The following is a 21780-nucleotide window of genomic DNA, read 5'->3' on the forward strand; positions in this document are numbered from 1 at the left end:
TGGCCTACTCTATTGGCATTGGGTGCCCCTATTGAAATTATCCATCTGCTTGCCCGTCTGTACAGTAATTTATCCAGTAAAGTTAGGTTTGGAACAGATGGTGAGTGCACCTCTTTTTTTAAAGTTAGGAGAGGTATCCGACAAGGATGCGTACTTGCCCCTCTACTGTTTTCTCTCTTTATAAATCAGGTTGATGAAATTTTAAGACAGACTAATGCAGATGCACCCATCATTAATGGTAACCCGATCCCAGTCCTCTTATACGCGGACGACGCGGTACTCCTTTCTAGGACCCATAATGGACTGCAACATTTAATTAATCAATTCCACGTATTTATCGAAAGTAGGAAATTGAAAATTAATAAAGGGAAGACGGTTACAATGGTGTGCGGTAAGAGACCAAGAAAATGCAAGCCCTTTTTTTTAGAAGGGGAGAGATTAGAATCTGTTAGTAGTTTTTGTTATTTAGGCATCACCTTTTTAGGAGACGGGAGATGGGTAAATGAACAAAAAAGTGTTCTTTTTAAAATGGTCAGGAACACAAGCTGTATCTTTAGATTTACAGCCAAATTAGGGGATCGCAGAATCTACGAAATGTTAACCATATTTAATGCAAGATGTATTTCATCAGCCATATATGGGGCCGGGGTTTGGGGGTATGATGCACAGAGTGCCAAATTGGTTCAGGGCAAGGAGAATGTGTTTTTAAAACGATTAATCAGTGCCCCGGCTACGGCTTCAACTGAGTTAATACATAGGGAACTAGATATGAACCATGTTAATGATTTAATCGTTCTCCGTCCTCTGTCCTTATGGCGTTCAATTTGGGCAAAGGAGGAGACTAAGTTTACGCAGGATGTAATAACCGACTGTATTAAACTTGACCATCGATCGAATATCCCTTGGCTGAGTCATATACAGCACTGGTACAAAACATTGTATGGTTTGAACATTTTTAAAGACCCAACAATAGGTTCTACACTATCGAAGCGGGAGTTGAAAGTCTCATTTCTTAAATATACAGCTGGGATTAGAATGGAAAGATATGCAAAACAAAGTACTTTCAACTTCTACCAGCAATACAACATCAATGAAGGCTTTCAATCTTACCTTGCAATAGTTAGTATTAATTCCCATCGATTTGTATTGACCCGTCTCCGCCTAGGAATTGTGCAACACCTAGTGGCTTTTCCTGTGGCCAAAAAACCCGGCACTTGTTTGTGTCCTTGTGACGGTAAATCTAAACAGAGTACGTGTCATTTTATGCTATCCTGTAACTTTTATACCTCTTTTAGAAAATGTTATTTGAAACCCATCTTTTTAAAATACAATACGCGTGGTATACAAACAGCGATGCAATTAATGTTTAATCTAGAGACCCCAGACGTATGTTTTTATGTGGCCACTTATATTTTAAAATGTATCTCCGTAAGAAAATCAATTATTGTATGAATTTCTTTAGCTGCTAAATGTATTGTGCACTTTGGGGAAGATGTTGTTGAAACTTTGCACTTTATCATGCTAATTTGCACATACATGAATGCTGTATAAATTGCTGCTATTGTATAAATATGCACTGTTAGAATGGTATAGCACTTGCACTTTGTTTTATTTTAATTGTATATAGTTAGACGAAGTGCTGCTAAATGCATATTGCACTTTAGGAAGGTTGCTATTGAACCTTGCTTTTCATCAGGCTAATTTGCACATACATTGATACGGTACTGACATTTTGCACTTTATCAGCATATTTGCACATAATTGAAGGCCGTATAATTGCTGCTATTATAATCTATGCATTCTTAGAATGGTATAGCGTTTATGTTCTACAAATGCTGCTATTGTATATCACATACAGAAATAATTGTACAGGGTTTTTTGCGTTTTATCCTGATACATTGTGAATACATTTTAGTGGAAGCATGTTCTAGAATAGTGTAATTTTTATTGATGTTTACTATGTCTGTTGCTATATGGTTGTATTTTTACATACCGAATAAAGCATCTTTGACTTGACTTGACTTGACTTTCTGGTTGCCCGATCTGTTTCTTTTCAGGTTCTCACCTGTGCACTTATTTACCGCCCACCACAGCAAATGTCGCATTTTATCCCTGCAGTCCAGCAACTGTTGGCGACCTTAGTAGTGAATAACTCTTCTGTCTTGGTACTTGGCGATTTTAATTTCTGGCCTACCAACCCTCTTGAGGACTCTACGTCCAAAAAATTCACAGAACTGCCTCTTAATCTAAATTTTTCCTCACATATTCACACTCCTACTCATGTCCATGGCCATATTTTAGACCAGGTCTGGTCAATTAATACTCCTATTTCTCCCCCTTTGGTTACTCCCTGCTCCTGGTCTGATCACTCCTTTGTTTCTTTTTCCCTCAACCAAAGTCTAGTTAGGAAACCTCCTCTCCCCAGTAATACCTGGGCACGCAAATGGAATCATGTAGATTCAGCTACACTCTGCTCCTCCCTCTCAGCCTCACTTCCTAATTTTGCAGGACTTTCCCCCTCCTCCCAAGCAGTTACCATCAACAAATGGCTCTCTGCAGTGTGCGATCAAGGGGCCCCTCTTAGACGCGTCAGGACTAGACGCGCCCATGATGCAAATAGATGGTTTAATACCGAGCTTAAACACAAAAAAACTCACATTACGGCAGGCGGAGCACGCTTGGAGACGCGAATATTATCCTGCCCTAAAATTACAGTACACCTCTCTCCTCTACGAATACAAAAGAGCTATCCTTCATGCTAAATCCGAATACTTTTCCTCCTCGCCGAAAATAAACCTAAGGATATTATTTCCATAGTTCATGAGCTAGCCTCTTCAGACAGAGCCACACTCAAATCAATCCCTTCCCAATCCCTCTGCGATTCTCTCAATGACTACTTTATTGAGAAAATTGCTATCATTAAGTCGAACATTCCACTGCCTTCCCCTTCCTTCTTAAATCCCCAACCCCCGCTTAACCCGCTCTCCCTAGATCTACTACAAATGATCTCTAAGGAAACCTTTCTGACTCTGCTTGCCAGGGTCAAATCAGGATCCCCCTCTGACATCTGTCCGGCACACATATTGAGAGAGATCTTTTCTGTCTGTCCCCTGCCCCCCTTAACCTTCCTTAATAATTCTCTCATGCAGGGTATTGTCCCTGACCTTCACAAATCAGCTACAATAATTCCTATTCTGAAGAAACCTGGCGCTGATCCCACTTCCCTTTCTAATTATCGTCCCATTTCCCTCCTTCCCTTTTTGGGAAAGATCTTAGAATGCCATGTCTCCAAAGCCCTCACCACCTTTATTGAGGAGAGCTGCTTCTTAGCCCCCCGCAAGGCTGGCTTCCGCCCTTCACATTCCACCGAATCTGTAGTTCTCTCCGTTTTGGACGAGCTCAGAGGTGGGGGCGGATGTCAACTTGCCCCAGGCGCTGGTTCTCCTCTATTTGTCCGCCGCCTTTGACACGGTTGACCATTCCATCCTTCTCGGCCGTGTCGAGGCAGCCGGCATTAGGGGACCTGCCCTGGCCTGGCTTTTCTCCTTCCTGAGGAATCGTACTCAGGCAGTCCAGTTGCCTGACTTCTCCGCGTCCCCATGCAACGTTTACTGTGGGGTTCCACAGGGTTCTTCTCTCTCCCCCCTCTTATTCAACCTTTATATTTTCCCTCTTATTTTTGCGTTACAGCAGATGGAGGTCACGGTATTTAATTATGCCGATGATCTCCAGCTGATCTTCAACCTTTCCCTTGCCCCTGCGTCCATTCACAACTTTTAATCCATTATGATTTTTATCAGGGACTGGATTAACTGCAACAGGTGGCAGCTCCAGTCCCTGGACCCCCCTTTTTTGGCCTCCTTCCCTGGGCACTTCCCCTTCACCTCCCCCCTCTGTTAAAACACTAGGGATCAAACTTAATAGCAATCTTAGAATGCATTCCCAGATTAGCATTGTGGTCTCTTCCTGTTTCTTGACCCTCCGTACAATACGTAGGATCTCCCGTTTCTTTTCTTTCTCTGCTCTTAAACTTATTCTTCTGGCCATGGTCATGTCACGCCTTGACTATGGCAATATTTTGTACACTGGTGCCCCTGCCTATGATCTTCGGCGCCTCCAACTCATTCAAAATCAAGCAGCCCGACTCATTTATAAACTCCCTAAGTCCCATCATGTTACACCCCTGTTAAAAACGTCACATCCTGCTACCGGAAGTGGGAGTTTTGAGGAACGTGTGCGTCCGTGCTGCTCGTTTTGCTGGTGCTGCTGCAAATTGAATGATGGCGCCATTTGCAACGCTGCTGCAGGCACCGGGCACCAACCCGGCCTTCGCTGTGCCTGTAGCTCAGCTTTTAATTTACCCCTCGCCGAAATTATAGCAGCTGACTTGACCATTTCTAAATAATAAAGCAATTACTGCCTCATTTAGACTTCAGCTACCGAGCTGACAAGCTACTGGAGTGTCAAGGACCTGTCACCCCTGACCCTGCAGCCACGTGCCCAACTTAGGGGGAACATCCATTACAACGCAGTGTTTACACCGCACTACCATTACAATGCTGGTTTTACAACGCAAGTCATTACCACGACTTGCGCTGGAGGGCGCTCTAGGCTAAGGAATAGTAGATTTACTATTCCAACACCTTCCCTACTGTACGTAGGCTGGTGTCGGAATAGTAAATCTTACTATTCCTAAGTCCAGCACCCTACAGCGCAAGTCGTGGTAACGACTTGCGTTGTAAAACCAGCGTTGTAATGGTAGTGCGGTGTAAACACCGCATTGTATTGACATACAACCCCAACTTAGACTTCATCTATCAAACGACGTGAGTACTTTAATTGACTTTTTCAGTGTTCCCCAAACTACTGCGCCGGGGCGGTCACGGTGGAGATTCAGTTGGCTTTTTCACGAGACCCCCAGAGCGAAGGCGGTTTCAGGCAGGGCCTAATTTAGTTGACACTATTCAGCTAGTTTTCCAAACACACTGGGGCTTTTCGCCCAGGGCGTGCTTTCTTCTGCAGTGTTTTATATAGCGTGAACGCGGCCCGATGGTATTGGAGGGCTTTACTTTTACCACAGTTACATTACAAGGATGCATTTATTATTTGGCAGGCATGTGGAAATTAACTGATTTGCCCAGAATCACAGAATGTTGAGCCGGCTTCGCCGACACTCGAACCTGGCTCCCAGTGCCAAAGTCAGCCATTGATCATTTTTCCATGACCAGCACCACCATGTTCTGCATCGTGAATACAGGAAAAAAAACACAGCAGGTTTGGTTGGCCTTCTTACGTAATGCCATACCAAATTGCAGCAGCTGACGTCCCACACCCCTCCCGCAAGGCTTCTATGATGGTGGAGCTGCTGTTGATTCAGCATCGAACACACAGATGTACCCAACCTCTGAATGAGATGGGGTGGGACTGGGTGCTGCTGAGCGGAAGACAGATTATATAGCCTTCAGTTTTTGGTGGGTGTCCCATTACCTACCACCTCTAAATGGCAGCTTTCTGCTGTTCGGAGTCCTCCTCTAATTGCACCATAGGCAAGCAATCACCAGTCAGTTCCACGGAGCTCCTCACATGCCACTTTAGGTTACAACTGCACCAGGTTAGCGCCTTTCCATTTCTGGCACTCTGCAGCAATTAAGGTCTTAGAGTGTCTTGTTGCTCATATATATATATATTTTTTTTTTTTACAGAGTTTTATATAGTGCGAACTTGACCCGAAGTTATCGGGTATCAGAGCGCTTTACAGAACCCTTAGTTGCGTTACATGAGGACACATTCATTTTTAGGTCTCGCCTGACCCAGCGCTTGCGCTGGTCTAGCGAGACTTTAAGTAAGGGCGCTTAAAAAATGCTACCGTCGGCCTGTAGCTTGCGTGCATATGCGCAGGCGCACGCTTATGAGCAGAGGTCCATATGGCTTTCCTCATGCTCATTAAGCGCACATGCACGCTGCGCGCTTAATCGCAATCACTTTCGCGGCTGCGTGCGCACAACTCCGTTTATACTCTCCCTTGTTTAGGGGAGGGGACAAGTTTTCCACCAGTCGCTGCTCATGACCAGCTATGGTAGCAGTCCATGAAAACTCAAATGGCACCTCATACTGACTGCTTCTATGCGCCCCGCGGTTCCCCTGCGTCCGTGGCAGCAAATGAAACTTTCCTTGCAGGAAGGAGATGTCGCCAAACATTTCGTTCTCTCCCCCCACTTCCAGTATGGATGGTGTGCCGGAAGGCCCCCAGAGGAGGGCTGATCATGTCAGAGGACAGAATGTCCCGCAGCTTTTTCTTCTTGCTTTTGCAGCTCCCCCGCTTGAGGTAGATCGGAGCTTTTGTAGACATCGCCGTATTTAGAAATCTAATTTACTTTTATTTTTCTGCGTTGGTGAGCCAATCTTTAAAACCTAGAACACAACACACACTGGTCACTCACTTTTTCTTGTGCCCACCCCCAAATAATCACTGACATATACCCACCCTCTCTGACTGACCCTCTGTATTTAGTCCTCATTTCCAACTTGACCTTTCTTACTGTACTACTACCATAATTGTTTCAACCCCTGGTCACCCAGCTTATCTTATTAACCCCTGTCCCGTCCCTCCGACCACCTACTAGTTTACGTGATAAGATGTAAAACAGCCTGACTGCCTTTCTACTGAGCCTTCATTTATAAAAAAAAAATACAAAAACATGCATTGGCAAAGCTAATAGGTCTCCCTTCTGTGATCTGTTGGCTTTGCCAATGGCTTTTTGCAACATTGTACAATGTGCAGCTTCAGGGGGGAAAGCAAAATGTATTTTTCACAATGCTGTGTAATAGCGGTTAAAAAAATGGAAAAAAGGCACAATGGTGCAACCAGTTGTGTCACTCGGCTGGTTTGTACATGCATTATAATGCTTGTGCATGCCAGTGGAATGACGCAGGTGCTATTTTCTTTGTCTTTTCATTATCAATTGAAGATTGCGGACACCACTTGAACTTAGAAATATAGAAATTAATATTGCTTTTTATTAGAGTACACATAGTGTATGCATAGTACGCATAGCCAATAGGTCTCGCCTTTGGGACCTTCTAAGTGTTTAGCCATGCAACAGTTAATATTGTTGCAGTAATGATATTGTTCTACATAACTAAACACTTATAAAGACCCAAAAGCGAGACCTATTGGCTATGCCAATGCTTGTTTTGTCGGGCACAAGGAGATTAAGTGATTTGCCCAGAATCACAGGATGTTGAGCGTCCTTGCCAAAACTCGAACCCAGTTCCCCAGATTCAAGGTCGACAGCCCCAGCTGTCAGGCCAACTCCTCTCTCCTCATATGGGTGCAATTTCTGATATTTATATGTTTTCCTCCTCTTCATTGCTTGATTTTGCTCCCGAGAAAGTGTCACTTACAGTCTTTTAAATGTCACTCATAATTACCCTGAAATTATGAAAATGTCACACATGGCAATCTAAAACCTTGGCAGCTAATGCGGTATTCACTGTCTACTCCGCCGCTAGCGGGCCATCTTCAAGTCTTGCCCTGGAGGACATGGCACCCTTGCTACGCCACTGCCTTTTCTGCAATTCGATGTGTATTTAGAAGTCACCTATTTGAAAGAACATCATCCGCCAACTCCCTTCAGGGTTACTGAGGCTGTGCAGTACTCAGCAGTGCAGAAACGTTTAGTTAAGGGCAACCTGCATTATTGCTGGTGCTACGTCGCCATCTGCAGGATTCGAAGAGAATTGATACATTTCCAACATACTCTACAAACCATTATGGCGACGAAAAGATGAGTTTTAGATCGGAATTCAAACCTATAGGGGAAAATCTGCTAACTTGCAGGTATTCCCTCAGTGGAAGGTGTACGTTAATTAATGGTAATGGAACACAGGAGTCAGAGGCGCAAATAGAGCCAAATTTCGGGGGGGGGGGGCTAAGAAACTTTTTCGGGGGGGCTGAATCTTTAAGGAACATGCAAAGTGGAGCTGCAGGTGCTCTTAACCCGTTGGCTGCTGCCGTCGGCCATTGGCCGACAGCAGCACTACCTCGCTGGTGCTGCCGTCGGCCAATGGCCGACGCGACCGCGCCCGTTTTTTAAAACGGCCGCACTGCCTCAAAAAAGCGGAGGCAGCCAACGGGTTAAAAGGGGTAAAACAACAGTAAGGCCTCAATAACATGCAAATTGTCTTTTAAAGACCTGTGAAGTGCTCGGGTGCAACTGTGTGTGTGCCCAGGAAGCTGTCTCATCCCGGGCTGCCAGACACGACAGGGGGGGGTGGGCGGGGGGTGGTGCTGAAGGCCTTTGAGTCCAATGGGAGTTGCGCGCCTGACGGGAGTTTCACTGTAAGGGGCACTAAGGAGAGCTGCTAGGTATACCTAAAAAATGGGCCTTTCGGGTCTTCGTAATGTTGTGTATGAATACCCCCACCCTGGAAACACAGGTGAACGTGACCCTACAAAAGATCGGAGTTGTCGTGTTTCTTCTACAGAGGAAGCGTGGATGTATCGAAAAAATGCACATACCGGTGCAGATGTCCGTTCTACTTAGCTATCCCCTGCGGATGTGTTGCCCACAGTGCGCTGGATTATAAAGGTCGAGCAGTCAGTATGCACCTGGAAATCTATGATTAATAGCTTGGTCCATAGTCTGAAATCCCTTGGTAAGGAAAATGTTCAAGTCTGGCATTTAGTTAGAGAACTAGTTATTGCAGATTGTTTTCAAAAATGCATTTATACTCAGCGCTATGCTGTTTACTACAAAAGTAAAATGGTGCCTAAGATGATGATTCAGTACAAAACAACACAGACACTGAGGGGCAGATGTACAATTACTGGCGCATCCCTGCATATTAGCAGGGATGCGCCAGTAATTGTGCGCCACGGCTCCGCCACCCTTGATGCGCCGCATTTACAATGCGGCGCAGCATGGGGCAAAAAACAGTGCAGATGCGTCACACATCTGTGCCGTAAAAGCGGCGCATTGCTGGAGTACACAATGCTGCGTCAATCCTTATGCCTACTTCAAGCAGGTGCTGGGTTTTGACGCAGCACGGGCCCAAAAGTGACTGAGTGAAATCTTGTAGATTTCACTCAGCCACTTTTGGGAGGCGTTCCTGCGCCGGTACGCCTCCTCCTACGATGGTACGCCTCTTCTGGCGCCGTGCTTTACAACGTGACGCATCTGGGAGATGCATCACGTTGTAAATACCCCGCACCATGGTGCATCTTTTGCGCCGCCGCTGCATCACAAAAGTGACGCAATGGTGGCGTAAAAAGCGGCGCACGGGGCTTGTAAGTCTGCCCCTAAGTACCTCCAGACTAGGCCTGGGCAGAATTTCTATTACGCCGGAGTGAATCAAAGTAATGTAGCGAATTCTGCACTACTCTTTGTTGCAGGATTACTGATAATTATGCAATTACTTCTACTTGTGCAAATAGGAGTAATTTGGGGGGAAAAAATCCTACCTCAAGAGCGGCAGCTCATGCTTGCTATTCGTGTTCCATTTTGGACGCAAGGGGACGTTTTTGCATTAACATATAGCGCTGACCACGGAATTAGTCCTTTCACATAATTCAGTGTAAACTGACAAAATTCTTAGGTAATTCTGCGTCACTATGCTACCTGACGAATTACGTGAGTTACACCCAGCTGTACTCCAGAGGAACAACTACATGCAGTCATAAACCCAGAGTGTGTTTAGCAGTGCAGATATTATAGTAAAAAAAGGGTATCAGCACAGACAACCAACACTTCCACAGAAACAAAGACATCCTTTTCCAAAACCAGATGATTAAAATCTGCCCAAACTGGCCTTGCACTCAAACTATTCAAATTCCAGTCCCTTCAAAGATCCCTAACTTGTACTTGCAGAGAAACAAAAACACTGAACAGACCACAGCCAGTACTTAGGCAGTAATAAGCCTAACCTCTGCTTATGCATAATTGCACAAGAAAAAGACTTGCTCAGAAACTATAACAAATAGACATCTGCCCACATTAAGCAAATCGACACAGCGCCACTTGCACAGAAACAGGCAGGCCCACTTGTCATGCAAATCAACACAGCAATACCTTCCTCTGTACAGGTGCAAACAAAGCAACACTTTGTGTGCCCTTCCTTTCAGGATTTGCACGCTCTGGTAAACACAAGGAGATGATGGACGGAGCACTGAAACTTTTCAGACACTCACCCCCTGTCACAGATCTGGGTTGAATCCATCATCGTTCTTTAGCCCACTCTGCCACCCCAGTTCAGACTCAGCCATATGCAAATCAGTCTCGACCCTGTGCCTCGTGGGAACAGTCCAGCCCGAACTGCCATGCCAGGACTTCCCTGAACCGGAAACAAGCATCCTGGGACCGGTTTCTGGCTATCAGCTGTCATCAGCCAAGCTAGCTTGAATCCAGTGGCAAAGTGAGCAAGGGACCCACGTCTGGGCATACACTGCCAACGTAGGGCGAACAAAGCAAACACAAGATGATGGACGGAGCACTGAAACTTTTCAGACACTCATCCCCAGTCAACTGATCTGGGTTTAATCCATCATCATTCTTTAGCTCACTTTGCCACCCCAGTTCAGACATGGCTATATGCAAATCAGTCTGACCATGTGCCTCATGGGAACAGTCCAGCCCGAACTGCCAAGCCATGTCTTCACTGGACTGGAAACAAGCATCTGACAGGCACAAATGGAGGTGATAGGAGTGAGGGCGGAGAGGGCAGAGGGAAGGAAATGGCAGGTGGCATGTGAGAGGCTCCTTACAGGGTACCTGCACCTCTTTGAATGTTGCCCTGGCAGTATCTGTTTTTCGGTTATGACCATTATCATTTATACAAGAGACATAAATGAAGGTGTGCTCCCCATGAGAACTGGACTTCAAACCAAAATGAAGCCTACCACAAATGCTTCAACCTGCTCCTCATAGTAGGGAGATACGACTACAATGGGATCATGGAGGCTTTTACGGTTGCATCGTAGCCGCTGATGCATGACCCATCCTTGACATAGGACCTTGAAATCATCCACAACCGGAATTTAAGGTACTTTGTTCAGCGGGCCTAACTTGGGGCCCGATTCACAGAACTAACTTAAGACAAAATACTAAACTTACTACTTTTGGTATTCACAGAAGTTAGGATTTTGTCTTAAATTTGTCTTAAGACAGACTTAAGACAGACTTAAGTTAGGATTTTGTCTTAAGTCAGTCTTAAGTTTGTCTTAAGACAAAATCCTAACTTCTGTGAATACCATAAGTAGTAAGTTTAGGATTTTGTCTTAAGTTAGTTCTGTGAATCGGGCCCTTGGTTCCTATAGCTGACCCGCGCTCCATCGTGGTCGACCAGAACTTGTGCCTTTGTCCAGGTCCGGTGTAAACAGAAAACCACAATTGAAGACTTACGCGAGCTCTCAAATGCCGAGCAATGTCATGCAATGTGTGCAGAGCCACAACTACCCCCACCTCACAGCAACCAGAAGAAAACAGGCCATACCACAACCATTTTGAGAAATGGGCAGGCATTGTGGGTTGCAGAATGTGATAGAGTACACCGTCCGCCAAGCTGTCAGTCTGTCTGCTCCATGTAGAGTCATGTGGACCATGATATTGCTGCCGGCTGTTCCACCGGTGGAAACCTTACAGTGGCAGCAGTTTGGTGTAAGTACATCACACCGTGCCCTACTTAGAGCAGATGGTCTGATGTAATTTTTTCTGTATTTTTATCTATTCTGGATTGACAAGGAAAGCCTATTGGTCTGAGCAAAATAAAAGATAAACGACCCACACACCTCGGGAGAAAACAACCAGGGTGTCGCGGTCATTAGCATTTTGTTTTGCAAAAGCAAAAACCTGCCTTGTGAGTTTGTGGGGTGGCATCTTTGAAGGCACAGACATTGCCACCGGGTTAGCGGAGATCTTTAAACATGGTGGGTGGTAGTCCACCCGGGTGGCAGAGGTAATGGCTTCCGCACTCTGGCGGACTCCAGGCACCCACCAAACTCTAAATGAAGGCCTCTATGTTTTGGTACAGGGAAGATGTAAAAATCTACAAAGTGCCAGGGGTTGTTTTAAAGTGCAACCGACTCTCTATAAACCAGTGCCTGAAAGGGGCTCTCAAAACAAGCTAATGGGCTCTCAACTTTACCAGCCCACCAGTAGGCTTAGATCTGGGCAAGCGAAACTACTTCAGGTGCCTAAACACAGATTCGCAAGCTGGGGAGGAAGAAGCTTCATACTGCAAACAGCAAAGGCCTGGAACCTTCTCCCAATCTCTATCAAAAACAGTCCTTCTCTGCTTTCTTTTAGGAAGGAAGTGAAGACGTGGCTGTTTACTGCCAGCTAGTTCTATTCCGGTTGGACCCCGAGTCTCCTGATTCTGACCCAGCGCCAAGACGCCCACGGGCATTCGCGCGCTCTATAAAATTATAAATCAAATCAAATCAATATGCATGTTGCAAGTTGTATGTGGGTTGAAATTAGCACAGGCAGATGGTTAAAATTGCCTGCAGCCAGACCAAAAAATGGGGGAGGGGGTACAGGACTGGATATGACAGTCAACTTATGGGACTACAAGATTTGGTACCCTCATTGTTGAAGGTGGTTTGGAGCCCAAGTGGGTCGCTTTAACCCTTTTCCCTCGCCAATCCACTTTAGACAATGCCACTGTTGCATTTACGCCTGTCACTGTTGACTTTGCATGGATAGAACTTCAGATGGAAGGATACCCAGAGAGGCTGAGCTGATGGTGAATGATCAAGGGAGCCTTTTAACTGATCCCCAGACCCATGGCATAGAAGCAGCTTTTCTCATTAGACCTCCCTGTAGGGTTCTGCAGGTCCTGGGTTCTCCACAGGGGCAGAGTTTACTCTCCTCGCTTCTCATTCACAAGGAGCTGCCACCCAGGCCTTTGAAAGTGTCATCTAGTTACTTTTCTCAGCTGGTGAGGCAGTGGAAGAAGATAATACTTTATTGTTGATTAATAAAAATCATTACAAAAAGAAAGTATAAAATGCTTTGGATTGTGCATGGAACATAGTTGAACCGATTTGGCCAATCAATTTATATTATCTTCCAGTGACAGAGGCACATCGGGACATATTTACAAGCCCCCTGCCCCACCAGTACATCACTTTTTGTGATGGAGGCGCATTTCACTTCTCTATATTTACAAGGAGAGAAAAAGCCACCCTGTGTGACTTTTCCTCTCCTTGTAAATATGGCCCCTTTACATGCAGCACTTTGCGTGGAAAGGGTGTTCCATGGGTGTTGCTGTGGGTGTTCCCACACAACACCCATGGAACCAGACACATTTCCAGATTTACAAGAAATCATGAATCTGGAAATGCGTGTCAATGCTACGCCTCCCCAGGGGTGGAGTAGCGAGGCGCAACGAGGAGAAATATTTTCATGTATCCTCTTTTTTTCCTCTTTCAATGCGTGTTGCATTCTACAGCACGCATTGAAAGAGGAAAATGCCTATAGCAATTGTTTTTGTGCAGCAAGGGGCCCCTTCCTGCACAAAAACAATATCCCCACGACACAGGCATCCTTGCACCATGGTGGAAGAGTGCCTGCACCAGCGCATGGCAGCAGTTTGTGCACCAGCAGAGGGGGAAGCAAAAAGATGCGACATAGTGTTGTAAATATGTCACATCCCTGTGCTTCAGAAGTGCCACAGTGTGGCGCAGCCAAATGGCTTGCGTTGCCGCGCTGCAGCACTTCGATGTAGATCTGCCCCCAATATGTTGCAAAGTGTCAAATAATATCGGAGATACATTATGTTTCGATTCTTATTACCATGAATTTGGATTCAGTGCCCACTTAAGCATGCCTGGATTCCCTCCAGAGATCCTTCACTGGTCTCAGGTTCTCAAGATTGTCACATTTGACCCACCAGGGAAGACTCTGGGGGGCAGATTTACAATAACTGGCGCATCCCTGCATAACAGCAGGGAAGTGCCAGTTATTGTGCGCCATGCCTCCGCCACCATGGATGCGCCACATTTACAATGCGGCACACCATGGGGCAAAAACGGCACAGATGCATCACGCATCTGTGCCATAAAAGTGGCGCATTGCTGGTGTTGCGTCGCAAGCGTGAAGCAGCTCCAACAATGCTCTGGGGACCCTATTCTCACAATGCTGCGTCAATCCTTACGCCTGCTTCAAGCAGGCGCAGGGTTTTGAGGCAGCATGGGCCCAAAAGTGACTGAGTGAAATTTTGTAGATTTCACTCAGCCTCTTTCAGGAGGCGTTCCTGCGCAGGAACGCCCCCCCCCCCCCTGAGCAGGAACGCCTACTTCTGGCGCAGGGCTTTACAACATGACGCATCTCACAGATGCATCACGTTGTAAATACCCCGCACCATGGAACACCTTTTGCGCCGCCGCTGCATCACAAAATTGACGCAACGGCGGCGTAAAAGGGGCGCAAGGGGCTTGTAAATCTGCCCCTGGGTGCTTTGTCCACCTTCCCTCCTTATATGAAGTTCAACAAAGGCTCCTGGAACTGGTACATTTTTCACAGGCTGTTGTTTAGGATACAAGATGCATTGTGGGGGCCTGATGAGGTTCATGGCTGAGGCCAGGGCCACCACACACCAGGCAAGGAGGCTTCTTGCCAGAATGTCAGGGAGGGGGGCCTCACGGGGATCTGTGATGATGCCACTTGGGGGTTCCTGGACATTTTTGTTTCACTTTAAAGGATCTTGTGGGGAGAGGAGCAGGGGTCCTTATGCATCCTTGGGTAATGATGACCATTTGCCAACAAAAACTCACACTAAGCAATATTTGTGCCATACTCTGAGGTTTATTCACAACATATACCTTACCACAGTCGATGCACATAGATGTGACTCGCTGATCTGGGGTACATACCTTCACCCTTAAGTCGGCCATTGCTGCTAACTTACTTGCACTTAGGAATAACGGATGCCACAGGGATAGGTAGTTTCTGGGAGCAAGATTCTCCCCTGAATAAGAGGGGGCGAATTTACAAGCCCCTTGCGCCACTTTTGCGTCACTTTTAACATGGGAAAAGTGACGCAAAACTGGCGCAAGGGGCTTGTAAATCTGCCCCGAGTTGCATAAAGTAAATGAGGAATGTCGTAACCATGCTGCTATGCCTGTCTACCCGTTCGATGGGAAGTGTAGGATTACACTTGCTTTACTATGGAGCAATAGTGCCATCTTGTGGCCAGTCTTTAGATAGCCATGGTGGTTAAGCCCTTCAGTAAAACACACGCAGGGCCATAAAGGCCATCAAGCATTTTTGCAGTCGCAGACGGTGCGATTCCTTAAAATCGGCCGTTTGCGAATGCAAAAGTGCTTGTTGGGATGCATCATGCCATTTTAGAAGTCGCATCTTTTTTACGATTTCTAAAATTGCATTAGCATTTAAGAAATCGCAATTGTGCGATTTCTTAAATGCTATGCATCATTATAGAAAAATATGCTTTTTAGGTCTCGCCCTGGAATAAGCATCCAAAGGATGCCTTCCAGGGACGGAGACGTATAGTCACCTGTCTGGAGGGAAGGACGGACGAGAAGGTGCACGCGCTTCTCCCCGGCTGGATTCAGCTGCTTGCACGCGCACGTCGGCTCCGTCCACATTAACAAGAATTCCCGCGCCGTGCACATCCCCACACATACACACATGCATGCATGCGCATACACACACAGAGACACTCGCTCGCACACACTCTCTCCCTCCCCCCCGCAGTCATCACACACGCATACACACACGCACGCATACACACAGACTCCAAGACACATACACACACGCAGGCTCACACACATACAAAGCCCCCCGCCGCCCCACGCACACACACATGCCCCCCGCCCTCGCAGCTCAGTAAAGGCCCCCACTCACCGGTACTTGTCTTCAGGCGAGGGCTCGTTGCAGGCGGCGGCGGTCTCTTCCTTCTGTGCGTGCGAGGCTCTCTCACCTCACGGGAGCCCGCCCGGGCTTCCGGTGTGTCTTCACGTCCCGCCCCCGGCCTGCCTGACTTCCGCCCGGGATTGAAAACCTTGTTTTTCGCGTAGTCCCTTGTTCTGTATGCATTAATGTCGTGACCTGTTCCTGTTCTGTGTATACACGTCTTTTTTGCCTCACAGCAGCTCTGCAGGGCAGTGAGTGTTGTTGACGTTGCCCCCTGAGTTCTGAGTAACCGAAAGACCATAAATTCAAGCGTAAAAAGTGGTGAGCACAGACAAAGCGCTGCCTTCCGCTCGGTGGGCCCTTTGTTCACTTTTCTCTTTGTTTCTCTAGATGAAGATTTTGTGTGCAGTTTTTCATAGCTAGGAATGCGCTGCCGGCGAGCTCATTAGGCCTGCTCTGGCTGAGCCCAAGGCCTTGATAGTTGGCACAGTGTGCAAGATTGGAGGGGAGAGGGGGGCACTCGGGGGGCCTCTGAGAGTCACAGGCCAGTTCATAGAAGTGCGCTAACTCTTTGGGCACATTTGTTTGCCAGTTTACGAGCAACCACCTTTGCTGAAATGTTAGTACTTCTCTTATTGTATTCTCAAACTTTACAGACGCAAATGTCATATGCGGCAATAACAGAAAATAGCCTTCAACCAGGAGTGTGCGGTGGGTGCAGGAACAAGTGGGGCACTACCGAATAGGTTGGTCCATTGCTGTTCTCTGGGTGACCTTGGGCAGTTCCTCTGTATTGTGGTGCATTGCCTCTGTGCTACATGCAGGCTTGCATCATTTTGTGTGTAGGGTTCAGACTCTACGGTGGTATACCTGCCCCGCACAGCGGTGTGAAGGAAGAGAATGGAGGGCTGGTTGAACATTCTAACATAATCCCATAACCAGGGCACAATCGGGGGTAGACGCGTTCCAGAGAGAGGATATCACCCCCACTAGCCTACGGTCGGGTGAGATGGGGCAGTGTAGTGTCCCCTTGTTGTGAGCCCAGTAGTGGCTTCCCTTTTGCCTCTCTGTGGCGCTTAGATTGATACATCATTGTTGGCTACTGCATAATCATATATTTCCAATGTGGCCGCTTCACAGGGTGTTTGTTAACTCTTCCACCGATGTTGCATTTGTGCCATCTTTTGGAAAGGCACAGGATGGGTGCACATTAAAAATAAAGCTTTTTGTTTAGGAAGCCGCCCACCATTAACCTTTGATTACTGTATGCAGGTGATGTCCCTAAGGGATCGACGGATGCCCCTTTGAGCTTTTACTCCAGTGTAAAAAATGGCAGCTATAGACAAGCACATTACACCGTCGCAGCAAGCGAAAACCTGCATTGCGCAGGAAAATAAAAATGTGTTCTTTGCATTATGCTTTCCATAGGTCTTCACACAGAACATTTTCATATGCAAAAGATATCCACTCTAATCTTGTACTCATTTCATTGACCTTGGAATGAGGAAACTGTGAGTTCACCAGCTGGGATCTGAGCATGTGAACACTCAAAGTCACACTCCCATCTCAGCAGTGAATGCTTAAGACAAAAACCTTTGTTTGGATTGCAATAAAACTTCCTGTGACATCACATTCTGCATCTGAGGTAGTTCACATTGTGTATCCTAACTAGTCCCCCATGTATGTTTGGTAGGGATTGAGCCCGACTCATGATGTTCAGTGTCCAATAGCTAGATGTATTAATACCCGTTCTGAGGATAACAAGTAGCTTGTTACCCAAAGTGAGGCTGTTAGGCACTAACTTTAGGTTCTGGAGTAGTGTGCTACTCACCTTAAAGCGCTGCATCATCTCCCCTGAGTAGGCACTATATCCATGCAATTAAAGTACAATATGATGTGAGGAGAAGGCTGTTAGGTCTGCAAATAAAAGTTAGAAAGCAAAGTTAAGATCTAACTCTTTTATGATCTTTGAATATATGTGATGCAGAACAGTAGCCCTTTAGTACAGGGTATCCAGTAGATGCAAGGAGCAGCTGGATAACAGTAGTGGTGTTACAGTGGTCTCATGCTACCTGCCCAGGCGACCCCTTCATCCCCAGCCAGCCAATCGAGGGCACAGCTGGATTCCAGTAAAAATTCAAAAACGACACCTACAGTTGGCTGCCGCCTTGAACCGGCTCAATCTGGCCCGTACCTGTCGCCTGGGCCCACCATCACCCGACGTTGTCCCTGGTCCATTCTTGTTAATGCTCATCAGAATTGAAGAGAGTTCAAGGGCAGTCTGACATTGAACACATAGGAATAATGTTTTCTAGTAGACTGGATATTTATGCATTTTTGGAATGTTGCTATTAGAGCACTGTATTTCTCCACATGATGGGGTAGGAGACCCTCAATATATCGTGCAGAGAGGGACGAAAGTAATGTTTTGGACATTGATAACATGGAAGGAAATGAATGGGACATTAGAGGGAGACAGTGGTTTGAGAGGCACAGGGGATGCAATATTGATAAGTAGTGGTGTGGAAGGGAAGAAGAGGCATTCCTAGAGGGAGAGTCCAAGGAAGGTCACAGATGGTCATATAAAAGTCAATTTGGAGAGTGGAAGCATTGTAAGAAAATGGTAGAGTGCGGAGGAGAGCGCAAGAGACATGGATTGAGTCAAAGATTTAATTATACAGGAGTAGTGACACTTTAGCACCACTGCTGCCCCTTTCAGCTGGCCACACAGTGCATGTGCACAATAATGCATATGCGCTGTAAAGTGCAGGGACTGAGCACAGCTTCTAAGCCCCCATCACATGGCAGCGAGAACACCGGACCACAGCGGTGTGTGATGTACAGCATTGACTGAACTACAGGTCATGGATGCGGTGTGGATGTGCTTGGGCCATTTGAGTCTGTGCATCATTTTGTGGTGTGTAAGTGCAGGCCATGCTGAGGGGGATCCAGCGAGGTGAGCGGACAAGTGTTTCTAATAGTGATCTTGGGTGGAATCTGAGATATGCCAACCAACATTTTGGTGCACTTCACTGAGGCCCTCATAATGAGTTGATCGGAGCCTTATCCCCAGGGAATGTAGTTGCCCAGAGAGCAGCAAGGGCAACACAGTCCCGACACTAACAGCCACAGCAAGTCCGTATCAGCTGTCAGTCTGGTCCAGACCTGAAGCTCCACTTAACCAAGTGACCTACCTTGTATTGGGTTTATATGTCCCTTTTTATAAAAACAAAACGTAACTACTGCAAAAAAAAATAGCCAATGCCATTTACAATACTAAAGGCTCAAACTGTGCCTAATGCGAGACCTATTGCATTGCAAATGCTTGTTTTAAAATTGGAAGTGCAAATTACCACGAAGTTCAACTTCGTGGTAAATTGCGAAATTGATTAAATATGCACAAAAATGCATTTTTTAAACTGTAAAGTTACACACACACATGTCCTTAGGACATGTGTGTATGTAACTTATGCTGAAAAGTACATTTCAGGGGTGCATGGGGGGGTCCTTTGGACCCCCCCCTGCACCCATGAAATTTTCTAAGTGCCACTCGCAATTTCCATTGACTCCTATGGGCCTTTTGGCCCATAGGAATCAATGGAAATTGCGAAAATTAAGTTAAGAAATCGGTATTTCTTTGGGATTCGGTAAAAAATGTGATTTTTACCGAATCCCACAAGAATACCGAAAATATTGATGCATATCATTTTGCATTTCTTAATTTGCGATTCCTTATTTTTCGCAAATTAAGAAATGCAAAAAGACACAATGATGCATGTGGGCCCAAGCCATTTTGCAGTCGCAAATCCAGCAGTTCGCTAAATCGCTAGGTGTGCGACAGCAAAAAGGGCTTTTGGTATGTGCTAGACTCATGTTGTCAGTCAAAAACGTGTTTGTGATCTTCGAAATTGGATTACTGACCATACCTAATTGCAAACAGGAAGTAGTGTGGATGTAGCGTTCCCCCGCCAACTAGAATTTGCCGTATGCAGGGGCACAACTAGAGGCAAATTTCGTCGGGGGCTAATACTTCCAGCAATGTAGAGCCATATTTCCAGCAATATGTCCTTGTATAATGTAACTGGTGCTCATGCAAAGTGCCTCAATACCTCCGGGTGGAGTTCGAGCTGCAGAAAACTGCAAAACACAAAGCCGAAGGTTACTTTTCAGGATATGCATCTCACACGGTGGCAGAAAAAGCAATGTGCAACTTTAAGGAATAGGCAGAGTGGAGATGCAGGGGCTCCAAGAACTGCCTGTGTGTGGGGGAAGCTCTCCGTCCGGGCTGACACACACGATGGCAGGGGCTGAAGCCGTTTGAGCTCTATGGGCTGTGCGAGCCTGGCTATATGTGTCAATGGTTTGTGACGGCAATTGCTGTCATAAACAGCTACAGACAATTGTAAGACAGTGGTACCTGATAAGCAAAGGAGAAACTGCCCCCATTGGACAGTTCCTCTTTAGGAATCATGCAGGGTGATCCAGCACACCCCTATCTCTACTCCGATGTATTTCCAAACATGATTTATGTTTGTTTTTTTTTTGTTTGTTTTTTAAATCAGCACTGGTTCCTTTAAGCCTGGGCGAAGCACTATGCTACGCTCGCGTAGTTTGCGCTACTTCGCACTACGCGAATTGCAAGTAGCACAGTGCAAACACGCGTAGCATAGCATAGCATCGCGGTCATTTTTTGCTTGCTCGCAGTCCTCAATGTCAAGTTGGCGACCGCGAGCAATCAAAATGACATCCCTGCGATACTTTTTCCTCGTTCGCGATCAGCAACATCAAGTTGCCGGTCGCGAGTGTGGAAAATAAACCTCCCAGAGAGATTCTCAAAGCGGGGAGGCCAGGTTTCTCATTGCGAGTGGTCGCGTATGCTCGCGGCCACTCGCGATGAGAAACTACAAGTCCGCGTTGAGAAAGCTGCCAATCGAGTAAAAATCTACTCGAGCGACAGCCCGCGCTGTGCAAGATGCCGTTTTCAATGAATGCCCAGTGCAGACAAGCATCCGGCACTGTGCGATCATCGCGAAGAGCGCACTATGCAGTTCGCGTAGCGCTACTACGCCCAGGGTTAGTACCTTTAAGGAACACAGACCGCTTTAAAAGAGAAAAAGTTCTGTTTGGAAATAAAAATGCTGGGCTGATGGTCAATGGCCCATGCAGGCCACCATTACTGTATTTGCAGTCAATCACAAGGGTCACAAATAACAGCATGCCAAATTAATATTCATTAAGCAGGTTGGTCTGTGTGACACCTCCCCCCTTGATTGGAGATTTTGTGACCAAATAGTATATATATCTTATCACAAAATGAAACATTGGTCACCAAAAGTCAGTGTGCTATTTGCAACATATTTTTGCAACCAATATTTTATTATAGCAATTCCACACTTCCTAAGTTCCTACAAGTGCCTTGAGCCCAGGGATAGAAGTGGGTCCCAAAAACACGTTTTTGGAAAGCCAATATTTATTTATTTATTTATTTATTTATTTATTTATTAAGGAGTTTTATATAGCGCTAGCCTGACCCGAGGGTATCGGAGCACTTCACAACAGTATTTGAGCAAGATTTATACAATAAGCAGTATTCAGCATATAAGTTCGGCGGTCAAAGTGTGCCGAGCAGCATTGAGGTAGTATGTGAGTCCTGAGATAACCTCATAGAGTGCACGTTGTCTTGGGGTTGAACCAATTAAGGAGGGGGAGGAGCAGCTGGGTGTCGAATAGCAGGGAGGAGGTAAGTCTTAGAGCAACAATGTCAGGAAGAGACGACAAGCAGGGTATAGCGTTTTGATGGTGGCTATCCATTCGGCGGGGAGCGGTTGAGGAAAAGGACTTTAAGTTGTTTTTTGAATTTTGTGAAGGACAGGAGAGTCCTGATACCGACTGGGATGGCGTTCCA

Source organism: Lissotriton helveticus, chromosome 11, assembly GCF_964261635.1.
Source record: "Lissotriton helveticus chromosome 11, aLisHel1.1, whole genome shotgun sequence".
Taxonomy (NCBI): Eukaryota; Metazoa; Chordata; class Amphibia; order Caudata; family Salamandridae; genus Lissotriton; species Lissotriton helveticus.